General features: G+C 36.5%; 1 protein-coding gene across 2 annotated transcripts in view; it reads left to right on the top strand.

The window, feature by feature from the left end:
- LOC105475417 (semaphorin 3A) overlaps positions 1–14,313 on the top strand; it is a 539,208-nt gene that overhangs the window by 249,431 nt on the left and 275,464 nt on the right. Inside the window, exon 1 of one of the 2 annotated variants that reach the window (XM_011730633.3) lies at positions 368–534. The exons of the other annotated variant lie outside the window; for it this stretch is intronic. The gene's annotated coding sequence lies outside the window, so the exon portion shown is untranslated. Of the gene's footprint in view, positions 1–367; positions 535–14,313 lie in introns of those variants that run through there. 2 annotated transcript variants of the gene reach the window in all.

Genomic DNA, 14,313 nt, shown 5'->3' with positions numbered 1-14,313 from the left:
TTTAATAAGAAAAAATTATCTCTTGAGATTATCTACGTCCTGGATACATGCATACTTTGTGAAATTGAATAGAAAACAAAAGTAAGAAACTGGTATTTAATGATTGGCAAGTAAGAGTTGGGGCCTAATAGATTTTTTTAAGCAAATGATGAAATCAGAATAAAATTTCATAACTGTATTTTAAAAATAATCTATTGATAGAAGTAACCACTTGAAGAAATTTTCCATTACGTAGACATAGTGATGTGTCAATTTATATTGAATTATGAAAACAGATTAAAGTTAAAATGTAAAGTGCCAAGCTTGTTTTAGCATTAAAAAAATTACATTGGCTTGTGGCCAAAATATTTGCCTCCCAAATGTCATCCTTAGAACAATTTTTTAAACACACTGTGATTGCCTCTCCCTCCTCTCAACTCCCAGCAGGCTAAAGCAGACCTCACATGGTCCCACACAGATGTAGACAGAGAAACTGCTCATTATCAATCAATGAACACAAACAAGTTGAAGACTGCTCAGCTCCCCCTGCTTAAGGTAAAGAGTCTTAAAGCCCCCAATGAGTTTATTATTCTGGGACTGAGATCGTCAAAGTCATTTGATTTTGACTTGCACAGTAGCCACGAAGGTTAAATTGAGGTTAAGTTTCCCAAACAAAATGGAAGCAATTAAACAGTTAAATGTTACTTTTTTTTTTTTTTCTTTTTTCTTTTTTTTTTTTTTTTGGTTTGGTTTTAAACCACAGATGGGAAAAAAATTATTAATGTAACCAAAATGAAAATTTGTATATATCTCTAAGTAATAAAGTGATACATAAGAAATTGCATTTTATGCCTAATTATATGTTTCTATACATTAATTTTTCAAAAGAAATCACACAGCAGTATAGTTTGTATATCTCCAGCAAGTAACTGATTATAAGATTTTCTCTTTGCAATACGTTGTCTGAAGACTTGGGAAGTCTATAATTTTGGATTAGAGAGGAAAGAAATCAGGCTTGTTGAAATGTGGTAATAGGCCAGGCGCGGTGGCTCAAGCCTGTAATCCCAGCACTTTGGGAGGCCGAGACGGGCGGATCACGACGTCAGGAGTTCGAGACCATCCTGGCTAACACGGTGAAACCCCGTCTCTACTAAAAAATACAAAAAACTAGCCGGGAGAGGTGGTGGGCGCCTGTAGTCCCAGCTACTCGGGAGGCTGAGGCAGGAGAATGGCGTAAAAACCCGGGAGGCGGAGCTTGCAATGAGCTGAGATCCGGCCACTGCACTCCAGCCTGGGCGACACAGCAAGACTCCGTCTCAAAAAAAAAGAAAAAAAAAAAAAGAAATGTGGTAATAATATTTCATATGTTTGAGCATAGTCAATTAGAAAGAATACCAGTCTCAGAGTTAAAAAAAAAAAAAAAAAAAAAAAAAAAACACAGGATGTAACTGCTTCTCCTTCCTTAGAGCATTAAGCAAGCACAGCCTATTTTATTTTATGTGAATAATTTTCATATTTTTTATCTCACTTGACTTCTGAAATAATTGTGTAAGGCAGAGAGATATTTGACAATGTTTTTTTTTCAGAAAGGAATATCAGGAAGATGATGTAACTTGCCCAAGATGACATATTTAATGTCTTAAGAGTTGGAACCAGACTCAAATGCACTGCTAATTCCACATATTACATGTACATGACATAAGACCTGGAATCATGGTTCTTTTAAGTATCATAGAGTATTTCGTTTTATCTCTTTAAAAAACAGGTGGCATTCCTAATGAATACATTTTTAACACTATAAACAATAGTTGACATACTATTTACTGAAATTTCTGTATATGACAAATATATCTTAACCCATCATCATGGGGAACAGGAAAGCCAGATGTGTTTATTTTACCTGCATATGGTGGCAAAAAGAAGTTAAATATGTATATATCTATATCTATATCTATATCTATATCTATATCTATATAGAACGAGAGAGAGAGACAGAGAGACTGTGACCAGCACAAATCTCCTCCTTACTAATTTCCTTTCCATCTTGGTCTTAATTGCTATTCTCAGAACAAACACTATCTACTTGAAGTTAATATAAAAGTGTTTCAGTGTGGGTAAATACAAGTGGAAGGGCCGGTTTGAAGAATGACCCTTTAAGAGATACTTTAGATTCTGGGCAATCTCCAGATACAGTAGCTAAGGCAGGAACATGGCTCCCTTGAGGAGCCACAGGACTGGCAATCTAGCAGAGTTCAGAGAAGCACTTTATTCTTCTGAAACAGGGAAGCTAAAAGTTGAACTGCATGAAATATTGTATATGATTTGCCAAGCCTAGACACACCCATGACTCTCATTCCTCATGAGGTTAGAACTTGTTCATAGACATCTAGTCACATGTAGCCTTCCACTGACCCAGATCATGCCATGAGGAAAGACGCAGTCTCTGAGGAGCAGTACGTTTCCTGTTCCTTGAAGCCTTACACTTCCTCATAGTGGGAACGCTGGGCTATTACGTCTTAAGGAACATTTTTGTAGTTTCTCCTAGATAGAGGCCCTCCTAAAACACACTGTGTAATTTTAAAAAGAGAAAGAGGGAGGGAGGGAGGGAGAAACAGAGAGAGAGAGAGAGATCAAAGAGTGGAGTTGTTTTAGGTGATATGCTTAGAGAAAACCTTTTAACACTATAAACAATCACTGACGTGCTGTTTATTGAAACGTGTGTCTGAAAAAAATATTTTACCTCATAGATAACAGAGCCAAAAAAAAAAAAAAAAAAAAAACAGTTTTTAACACTAGGCAGAATAGAGACACATTGTAGAGGAATATAAATGTGTATCTACTGACTCTCACAAAAAGACATGTGAATGCTCAGTTTATGATGACATTATTTGCTTGACCACATGCCACAGCCTCCAAGCAAAAGGTTTTTCTCCCAGTTCCCTTTTGCTGTGAAGTATTTGCATGCCGGGCATACAACACACACACAGGAGGGCTGTAGAAAATACTTGTGCTTTTAATTTGTCAGAGTGGCATGGTCAAGAATTTGAAGTACTTTTAAAAAAATCAATTTTAATAATTTTCCCTCAAATAAATTATTATTATTATTATTATTATTATTATTTTTTTTTTTTTTTTTTTTTTTGAGACGGAGTCTCGCTCTGTCGCCCAGGCTGGAGTGCAGTGGCGCGATCTCGGCTCACTGCAAGCTCCGCCTCCGGGGTTCACACCATTCTCCTGCCTCAGCCTCCTGAGTAGCTGGGACTACAGGCGCCCGCCACGGCGCCCGGCTAATTTTTTTTTTTGTATTTTTAGTAGAGACGGGGTTTCACCGTGGTCTCGATCTCCTGACCTTGTGATCCGCCCGCCTCGGCCTCCCAAAGTGCTGGGATTACAGGCGTGAGCCACCGCGCCCGGCCTCCCTCAAATAAATTATTAACAGCCATTTTTTTTTTTTTTTTTTTTTTTTTTTTTTTTTGAGACGGAGTCTCGCTCTGTCGCCCGGGCTGGAGTGCAGTGGCCGGATCTCAGCTCACTGCAAGCTCCGCCTCCCGGGTTCACGCCATTCTCCTGCCTCAGCCTCTCGAGTAGCTGGGACTGCAGGCGCCCGCCACCTCGCCCGGCTAATTTTTTGTATTTTTTAGTAGAGACGGAGTTTCAACGGGTTAGCCAGGATGGTCTCGATCTCCTGACCTCGTGATCTGCCCGTCTTGGCCTCCCAAAGTGCTGGGATTACAGGCTTGAGCCACCGCGCCCAGCCTAAATACATATTTTTAAGCATTCATTATGTTTGTCATTTACTGGAAAGGAGACCACATATGTCAGTTTTTATATTGGAGCAATAAAGGTACATAGTATGAATGATTATTTGTTTATGTACGCATTTATTTATTGGATGGTGACAAGAGAATGACTTCTTTATACTGCCCAACACAAAGTAGAATGATTCATGTTGAAAATATAAACATAAAATATAAACTATAAAAGAGCCTAGGTAGTCAATTCATGCAGATGTAATCCAGAAGGTAAATCATGCTTAAAGGACCTTTAAGAAATAATTTAAACTCATCACATACTTTACCTTCTAAACACTGAGTCGTCACTGTCTGTAGTTTTTTAAGTTCTTCTAAGACTCATACTTTCCAGGCAGCAGTACTCTCGCACTCTCTTCTGGACAACTACCAACAGCTACCAGGTGGTGGTGGTCACTGGGGTAAGGGGAGTTACTATGGTTTACGTACTCTCCAGTGGCTCACTGAGTTTATTAAATGAATTTTAGAAGCAGAAACAGCTTTTTATTCTACATCTTGCAGATAATTTCCTTTTCTTCTTCTTCCTTTGTCTGCCTGGCCAGTCAAAATGTTTTGCTGTAAATATTGGGAAGTTGTGTTACTCTTTATTGGCTTAACCCTTCTTAACCAAAGGTTTTATTTTCTTTAAAATTTTAATATCATTTTTCCCAATTACATAGGTTATCCATACCAATTTTATGATAACTGTTAACAGAGAGGGAGTCTACTTTTAATGTCATTTTTTCAATTTTTCTAAAAACTAGAAAATATGATAGACTAGAACCAAGTATTACAATATGTTAATCTTGATGCTGAATGAATGAATGTGTACTATACATATTCTGTGAAGTTGAAGTAGTTATATTTTAAAAATTTGTAAAGCTAATAAAGCTTCATTATAAAACTACTAGAGATTAAACATAAGAAAACTAATTCACCTACATAACTGCCATGCAGAATTAGTTATTATAAAAATCAGATAAGTCTTTCTGTGCTTGCTTTTTTAATGTACCTTCTCATAATTCTTCTTGGTTTGTTTTACTGCCACAAATCTTTATATACTAATATCAAATATCAATCTGATATTTTACTTTTTTCTTAGGCTTTTAGACTTCACCACTAAAAACATTTCTGATGTCATTAATGACACTTAAAAACCATGATTTTTAATCATGTCATCCCTTTGTATTACATTATATCATTTTGCAATAATTATAAATATATTCTCATATTGTTAAGCTCTTGCTTTTATTTCAATCATTTTCTACTATAAATAGCTCTGTGAAAAATAACCTTGTATAAATCATTCTGATGACTCCCTTAAGACTAATTTTTAAAAGTTAAATTACAGAATCAAAAACACACTTATAGTTCATTGTACTTGTATACATATCAAGCTCTTTTCTAGGATGATATAGTTTGTCCTCCCATGAGAAGAGGATGCTAGTATTTAAATTTTATACCCTCATCTATACTGAAAAAAAAAAGAGAGTTTGAGAATTTTGACAAGTTAGTAGCAATTATTAGTTCATTTGCATTTATATGATTGCTTTTCATTGTGGATATATAATATACATGTATATTTTATCTCTTGAATTTATTATTCCAGAGATTGTGTTACTATATATAACTGTCTTATTTTAATGTGGGGGTGTTAGTCATTTTTTATATATTGAAATTATTAATCCTTTTTAATGTTTTTAGCAAAACCATATGAACAGTTTATATTTCATTTTATTTTCGACATACGTAAGTTTAAGATTTTATGTTGTCGAGTGTATTTTTAAACCATTTTTTCTATTGATTTTATGCTTGGAAAGTCCTTGTTTTAATTTTCTGGCACTGCTGTAACAAATTACTACAAACCTGGTGACTTAAAACAACAAAATTATATTCCTGGGCAAGATGGCTGAATAGAAGCAGCTCCCATCAGCAGCTCCCAACAAGACCAATGCAGAAGGCGGGTGATTTCTGCATTTCCAACTGAGTGTAAACAAAGCCACCAGGAAGTTCAGACTGGGCAGAGCCCCCCACAGTGCCGCAAAGCCTGCTGTAACCAGATTGCCTCTCTAGATTCCTCCTCTCTGGGCAGGGCATCTCTGAAAGAAAGGCAGCAGCCCCAGTCAGGGGCTTATAGATAAAACTCCCATCTCACTCAGACAGAGCACCTGGGGGAAGGGGCGGCTGAGGGCACAGCTGTAGCTGACTTAAACATTCCTGCCTGCCAGCTCTGAAGAAAGCAGCAGATCTCCCAGCACAGTGCTTGAGCTCTGCTAAGGGACAGACTGCCTCCTCAAGTGGGTCCCTGACCCCCAGGCCTCCTGACTGAGAGATACCTCCCAGCAAGGGTCGACAGACACCTCATACAGGAGAGTTCCGGCTGGCATCTAGTGGGTGTCCATCTGGGACAAAACTTCCAGAGGAAGGAACAAGCAACAATCTTTGCTGTTCTGCAGCCTCCACTGGTGATACCCAGGCAAACAAGGTCTGGAGTGGACCTCCAGCAAACTCCAACAGACCTGCAGAAGAGGGGCCTGACTATTAGAAGGAAAACTAATGAACAGAAGGTGGGCAATAACAAATTCCTCTGAGCTAAAGAAGCATGTTCTAGTCCAATGCAAGGAAGCTAAGAAACTTGAAACAAGGTTAGAGGAATTGCTACCTAGAATAATCAGTTTAGAGAACATAAATGACCTGATGGAGCTGAAAAAAATAGCATGAGAACTTCATGAAGCATACACAAGTATCAATAGTCAAATTGATCAAATGGAAGAAAGGATATCAGAGATTGACGATCAACTTAATGAAATAAAGTGTGAAGACAAGATTAGAGAAAAAAGAATGAAAAGGAATGAACAAAGCCTCCAAGAAATATGGGATTACGTGAAAAGATCAAACCTGTGTTTGATTGGTGTACCTGAAATTGATGGGGAGAATGGAATGAAGTTGGAAAACACTCTTAAGGATATTATCCAGGAGAACTTCCCCAACCTAGCAATACAGGCCAGCATTCAAATTCAGGAAATACAGCAAACACCACAAAGATATTCCTCGAGAAGAGCAACCTCAAGACACATAATCATCAGATTCACCAAGGATGAAATCAAGGAAAAAATGGTAAGGGCAGCCAGAGAGAAAGATCGGGTTTTCCACAAAGGGAAGCCCATCAGACTAACAGTGGATCTCTCTGCAGAAACCCTAGGAGCCAGAGGAAAGTGAGGGCCAATATTCAACATTCTTAAAACAAAGAATTTTCAACCCAGAATTTCATATCCAACCAAACTAAGCTTCATGAGCAAAGGACAAATACAATCCTTTACAGACTAGTAAATGTTGAGAGAAGAAAATCACCACCAGGCCTGCCTTACAAGAGCTCCTGAATGAAGCACTAAATATGGAAAGGAAAATCCAGTACCAGCCACTAAAAAACACAAAATTGTAAAGATTATCGAGGCTATGAAGAAACTGCATCAACTAATGGGCAAAATAACCAACTAGCATGACGACAGGATTAAATTCACACATAACAATATTAACTTTAAATGTAAACGTGCTAAATGCCTCAATTAAAAGACACAGACTGGAAATTGGATAAAGAGTTAAGTCCCATCCATGTGCTGTATTTAAGAGACCCATCTCATGTGCAAAGACACACGTAGACTCAAAATAAAGGATGGTGGAATATTTACCAAGCAAATGGAAATCAAAAACAGCAGGGGTTGCAATGCTGGTCTCTGATAAAACAGACTTTAAACCAACAAAGAACAAAAAAGACAAAGACGGGCATTACATAGTGGTAAAGGGATCAATGCAAAAAGAAGAGCTAACTATCCTAAATATATATGCACCCAATACAGGAGCACCCAGACTCATAAAACAAGTTCTTAGAGACCTACAAAGAGACGTAGACTTCCACACAATAATAGTGGGAGACTTTAACATCCCACTGTCAATATTAGATTAATGAGACAGAAAATGAACAAGGATACTCAGGACTTGTACTCAGCTCTAGACCAAGGGGACCTATAGACAGCTATAGAATTCTACACCCCAAATCAACAGAATATACATTCTTTTCAGCACCACATCGCATTTATTCTAAAATTGACTACAGTATTGGAAGTAAAACACTCCTCAGCAAATGCAAAAGAATGGAAATCATAACAAACAGTCTTTCAGACCAGTGTAAACAAATTAGAACATAGGATTAAGAAACTCATTTAAAACCACATGACTACATGGAAATCGAACAACCTGCTCCTGAATGGCAACTGGGTGAATAAAGAAATTAAGGCAGAAATAAATAAGTTCTTTGAAACCAATGAGAACAAAGACACAAGGTGCCAGAGTCCCTGGGACACAGCTAAAGCAGTGTTTAGAGGGAAATTTATAGCACTAAATGCCCACAGGAGAAAGCAGGGTAGATCTAAAACCAAAACCCTAACATCACAATTAAAATAACTAGACAAGCAAGAGCAAACAAATTCAAAAGCTAACAGAAGACAAGAAATAACTACAATCAGAACAGAACTGAAGGAGATAGAGACACGAAAAACCCTTCACAAAACAATCAATAAATCCAGGAGCTGGTTTTTTGCAAAGATTAACAAAATAGATAGACTACTAGCCACACTAATAAAGAAGAAAAGCGAGAAGATTCAAATAGACACAATAAAAAATGATAGAGGGGAGATCACAACTGATCCCACAGAAATACAATCTATCATCAGAGAATACTATAAATCCCTCTACGCAAACAAACTAGAAAGTCTAGAAGAAATGGATAAATTCCCGGACCAATACACCCACCCAAGACTAAACCAGGAAGATGTCGAATCCCTGAATGGACCAATAACAAGTTCTGAGACTCAGGCAGTAATTAATAACCTACCAATAAAAATTCCCAGAACTAGACAGATTCACAGCTGAATTCTACCAGAGTTACAAAGAGTAGCTGGTACCATTCATTGTGAAACTATTCCAAACAATAGAAAAAGAGGGACTCCTTCTTAACTCATTTTATGAGGCCAGCATCATTCTGATACCAAAACCTGGCAGAGACACAACAAAAAATGAAAATTTCAGGCCAATATCCCTGATGAACATGGATATGAAAATCTTCAATAAAATACTGACCGAATCCAGCAGCACATCAAAAAGCTTATTTACCACGATTAAGTTGGCTTCATCCCTGGGATGCAAGGCTGGTTCAACAAACACAAATCAATAAACATAATCCATCACATAAACAGAACCAATGACAAAAACCACATGATTATCTCAATAGATGCAGAAAAGGCCTTGAATAAAATTCAACACACCTTCAGGCTAAAAGCTCTCAAAAAACTAGGTATTGATGGAACATATCTCAAAATAATAAGAGCTATTTATGACAAACCCACAGTCCATATCATTCTGAATGGGCAAAAGCTGGAAGCATTCCCTTTGAATATCAGCCCAAGATAAGGATGCACTCTTACCACTCCTATTCAACATAGTATTGGAAGTTCTGGCCAGGGCAATCAGGCAAGAGAAAGAAATATAGGGTATTCAAGGGGTATTCAAGTAGGAAGAGAGGAAGTCAAATTGTTTCTGTGTGCAGATGACATAATTGCATATTTAGAAAACCCTATCGTCTCAGCCCAAAATCACCTTAAGCAGATAAACAACTTCAGCAAAGTCTCAGGATACAAAATCAGTGTGCAAAAATCACAAGCATTCCTATACCAATAATAGACAAAGAGCCAAATCATGAGCGAACTTCCATTCACAATTGCTGCAAAGATAATTAAATACCTAGAAATATAACTCACAAGGGATGTGAAGGACCTCTTCAAGGAGAATTACAAACCTTTGCTCAAGAAAATAAGAGAGGACACAAACAAATGGAAAAACATTCCATGCTCATGGACAGAAATAATCAATATTGTGGAAATGGCCATTTTCACATATGCCCAAACGAATTTATAGATTCAACACTATCCCCATCAAGCTACCATTGACTTGCTTAACAGAATTAGAAAAAAAAAAAAAAACTACTTTAAATGTCATCTGAAACCAAAAAAGAGCCCGTATAGCCACGACAATCCTAAGCAAAAAGAACAAAGCTGGAGGCATCATGCTACCTGACTTGAAACTGTACTACAAGGCCACAGTAACCAAAACAGCATGGTAGTGGTACCAAAACAGATATATAGACCAATGGAACAGGACAGAGGCCTCAGAAATAATGCCACAAATCTACAACCATCTGATCTTTGACAAACCTGACAAAAACAAGTAATGGGGAAAAGATTCCCTATTTAATAAATGCTTTGGGGAAAACTGGTTAGTCATATGCAGAAAACTGAAAATGAAACCCTAACTTATACCTTATACAAAAATTAACTCAAGATGGAGTAAAGACTTAAACGTAAGACCTGAAAGCATAAAAATCCTAGAAGAAAGCCTAGGCAATACCATTCAGGACACAGGCATGGGCAAAGACTTCATAACTAAAATACTAAAAGCAGTGGCAACAATAGCCTAAATGGACAAATGGGATCTAATTAAACTAAAGAGCTTCTGCACAGCAAACAAACAAACAAACAAAACACAAACAAAAAAGCTATCATCAGAGTGAACAGGCAACCTACAGAATGGGAGAAAATGTTTGTGATTTATCCATCTGACAAAGGCCGAATATCTAGAATCTGCAAGGAACTTAAACAAATTTACAAGAAACAAACAAACAACTCCATCAAAAAGTGAGCCAAGGATATGAACAGAGTCTTCTCAAAGGAAGACATTTATGCAGTCAATAAACATATGAAAAAAAGCTCATCATCACTGATCATTAGAGAAATGCAAATCAAAACCATAATGAGATACTATCTCATGCCAGTTAGCATGGTGATTATTAAAAAGTCAGGAAACAACAGATGCTGGAGAAGATTTAGAGAAATAGGAATGCCTTCACACTGTTGGTGGGAGTGTAAATTAGTTTAACCATTGTGGAAGACAGTATGGCAATTCCTCAAGGATGTAGAACCAGAAATACCATTTGACCCAGTAGCCCCATTACAAGGTATATACCCAAAGGATTATAAATCATTCTACTATAAAGGCACATGCACATGTATGTTTATTGCAGCACTGCTCACAATAGCAAAGACTTGGAACCAACCCAAATGCCCATCAATGATAGACTGGATAAAGAAAATGTGGCACATATACACCATGGAATACTATAGAGCCATAAAAAAGGATGAATTCATGTTCTTTGAAGGGACATGGATGAAGCTGGAAACCATCATTCTCAGTAAACTAACATAGGAAAAGAAAACCAAACACCGCATAAGTAGGAGTTGAACATTGAGACCACACGGACCCAGGGAGGAGAACATCACACACAGGGGCCTGTCAGGGGGTAGTGGGCTAGGGAGGGCTAGCATTAGGAGAAATACCTGATGTAGATGACAGGTTGATGAGTGCAGCAAACCACCATGGCACGTGTATACCTAGGTAACAAACCTGCCCGTTCTGCACATGTGTCCCAGAACGTAAAAAGTATAATTTTAAGAAAATGTGCAGAATAGGTAACCCTATAGAGTTTGAAGGTAGATTAGTGGTTTCTTAGGGGTGGTGGGTAGTGGTATGACAGCGAATTGATATCTAACGGATATGGAGTTTCTTTGTGAGGTGATTAAATGTTTTAAAAATAACTGTGGAGGGATGGCTGCACATATATTTAAATACATCAAAAGCACTGAGCTGTATATTTTAAATGTGTGATTTACATGGTATGTGGATTGTATCTCATGAAGGCTTTTTAAACAAAACAACACTGGTGTACAGAACAAAGCAAAGTTTGTGTCAAATCCTGCTATGGTAATGGTTAAATTTTACAGTCTAAAATCTAAGCTTTATTTATGAGGATACTCACTTCATTGCTGAGGTGTGTCAACAAAACATTTTAATAAATTTATAGAAACAAAATACTAGACCTATTACTGAGAAAATACAAAACTTGGAGACAGGAATACATCTTTAAAAAGAATCTTATTTAGAGTCAAGGAAAGTTATGAAACATATCAAGGAAATTATTAATTGCTAAATATTGAGTTAATATGTTAGACATTTATTCTGAATGATTTCAGAATACTTATATCAAATGAAATTAGATTAAATATATATTTGAAAGGTAAACATCCAAATAGAATAAATTTATGTTGTATCCTAAGTAATAGAATTTCTTTGTTGCATTTACTTTCCTTCCTTCCTTCCTTCCTTCCTTCCTTCCTTCCTTCCTTCCTTCCTTCCTTCCTTCCTTCCTTCCTTCCTTCCTTCCTTCCTTCCTTCTCTTTCTTTCTTTCTTTCTTTCTTTCTTTCTTTCTTTCTTTCTTTCTTTCTTTCTTTCTTTCTTTCTTTCTTTCTTTCTTTCTTTCTTTCTTTCTTTCTTTCTTTCTTTCTTTCTTTCTTTCTTTCTTTCTTTCTTTCTTTCTTTCTTTCTTTCTTTCTTTCTTTCTTGACGGAGTCTAGCTCTGTCGCTCAGGCTGGAGTGCAGTGGTGGGATCTCGGCTCACTGCAAGCTCTGCCTCCTGGGCTCACGCCATTCTCCTGCCTCCGCCTCCCAAGTAGCTGGTACTAGAAGCGCCTGCCACCAGGCCCGGCTAATTTTTTTTGTATTTTTAGTAGAGATGGGGTTTCACTGTGTTAGCCAGGATGGTCTCGATTTCCTGACCTCGTGATCCACCCGCCTCGACCTCCCAAAGTGCTGGGATTACAGGCGTCCGGCCCTGCATTTACTTTCAATCAACAAAATAGTTAAGTTCTCTATTGCTACTACTTTGATTTATTTCAAAACCTCTTTTCATATCTAAATCTAACTTTAATGTACATTGCTTTTATATAAATTGTGAGTTAAAATAACAAAAATAAAAATAAATCGGAAAAAAAACAAAAACAAAAAATTAACTTCGTCAGAATTCTGGAAGCCAGTTCAGCATTAGTACCACTGGGTCCAATGAATGTGTTAGCCATCCTATGCTCCTTTGCAAGGCTCTGTGGGAGAGTCTCTTCCTTGCCTCTTCCAATTTATGAAGCTGTCTTCCCTGGCTTGTGGCCCTTTCCTCAAGTCAGCAATGCAACATCTTCAAATCTTTCTTTCTACTTCCATCTTCCATGGCCTTGGCCTTCTGGGTATATGCCCAATCCCCTCTTCCTCTCTCTTATAAGGACATTTGTGATGACATTTAGGGTCCAAACAGGGATAACAAGAATTTTTTTTTTTTTTAATCTCAAGATCCTTAACTTAATCATATCTGCAAAACTTCACCACTCAAAGTAACATTCACAGGTTCCAGGCATTGAAGATCCTGGAATGGCCATTATTCAACCTACTAAAATCTTCTTTTAAAAATTATGTATAACAAATGAAATATTTGCTTATGTATTTTAAGACTGCTTATAAATCTCTCTCCCATCTTTTCTTTACTCTTCATTTGAATATGCTATATCTAGGCAAGTTTGGGTGTAGTTTTAAAATATTTACAAGTAGTATTATTTCTTTTGGGATCCCACAGATCAACCTACCCCTTGGGTATAAATTGGTAATTTGAAACACTTAAAAATCTATAGGATACTGTGGCTTTATAGTTATATATATTGCTTTTAATTAAAACATTCATCTAACATTAGTCAGACTGATGAAATAATAGAAAATATTAATCTAGCATACTGCATCCACCTTAATATTTATTTGGGATGGGTAAATTTTTTATGATCTCTTTATTTCAAATCAGAATATTCTTTGACTAGACGCAGTGACAGTAATAAATGTTTATGCATCTGTAACATTCACAAAATCAGTTTCATTAAGATGGCCTCCAAAGATAGTAAAAATTAGTGTGTGGTTTATCTTTGAGTCCTAAGTCCTCTAATTTAGTGTATCAGATCATTTTATCCTTAAAAATATGTTAGAAAAATTACAGTTGTTTTTTTACGATCCAATTTCTAAACTATAAAAAGAAATTGCTACCTATAAAATATAATTGGCACTGCATTTTTAGTCAGAAAGATAACCAGATGCTTTAAAAATGAATTCATTATACAAGACTCTCAAAAATTGTTCTGTAATTATTCCCTCAAGCAACAGTTCCAATATTTCCAAAATATTGTTTATTACCCATGTCTTCCATTTTTCTTTCATATTTGGGTGTAAAATGAGTACGCCACTTGGCCACAAAAAGTGGATTACTTCCAGAGTATTTAGTGAGTACAATTGCCCATGGGCAAAATATTAAATTTATTTTCAACAAAAGCCTTTGCTTGATTGTTTTAGATAACATGCCTAATGTTTTATAAATATAATTTCCTTATGACAAACTTTTGAATAAGTAGAAAACTAAAAAACTATTAATTTTTTAAATGCTTGGTTTTACCTAAAGCAAATATTCACAGTTGCACAATCATGAAATCTTGCAGACTATTCTGAAATGTTAATATATTATTTTTATTTTTAAAAACTTATTTTAATATTAGCATTATGATATAATTATTTTTGGTC

Source organism: Macaca nemestrina, chromosome 4 (assembly GCF_043159975.1).
Source record: "Macaca nemestrina isolate mMacNem1 chromosome 4, mMacNem.hap1, whole genome shotgun sequence".
NCBI classification, from domain to species: Eukaryota; Metazoa; Chordata; class Mammalia; order Primates; family Cercopithecidae; genus Macaca; species Macaca nemestrina.
This window is presented reverse-complemented; position numbering and strand designations above follow the sequence as displayed.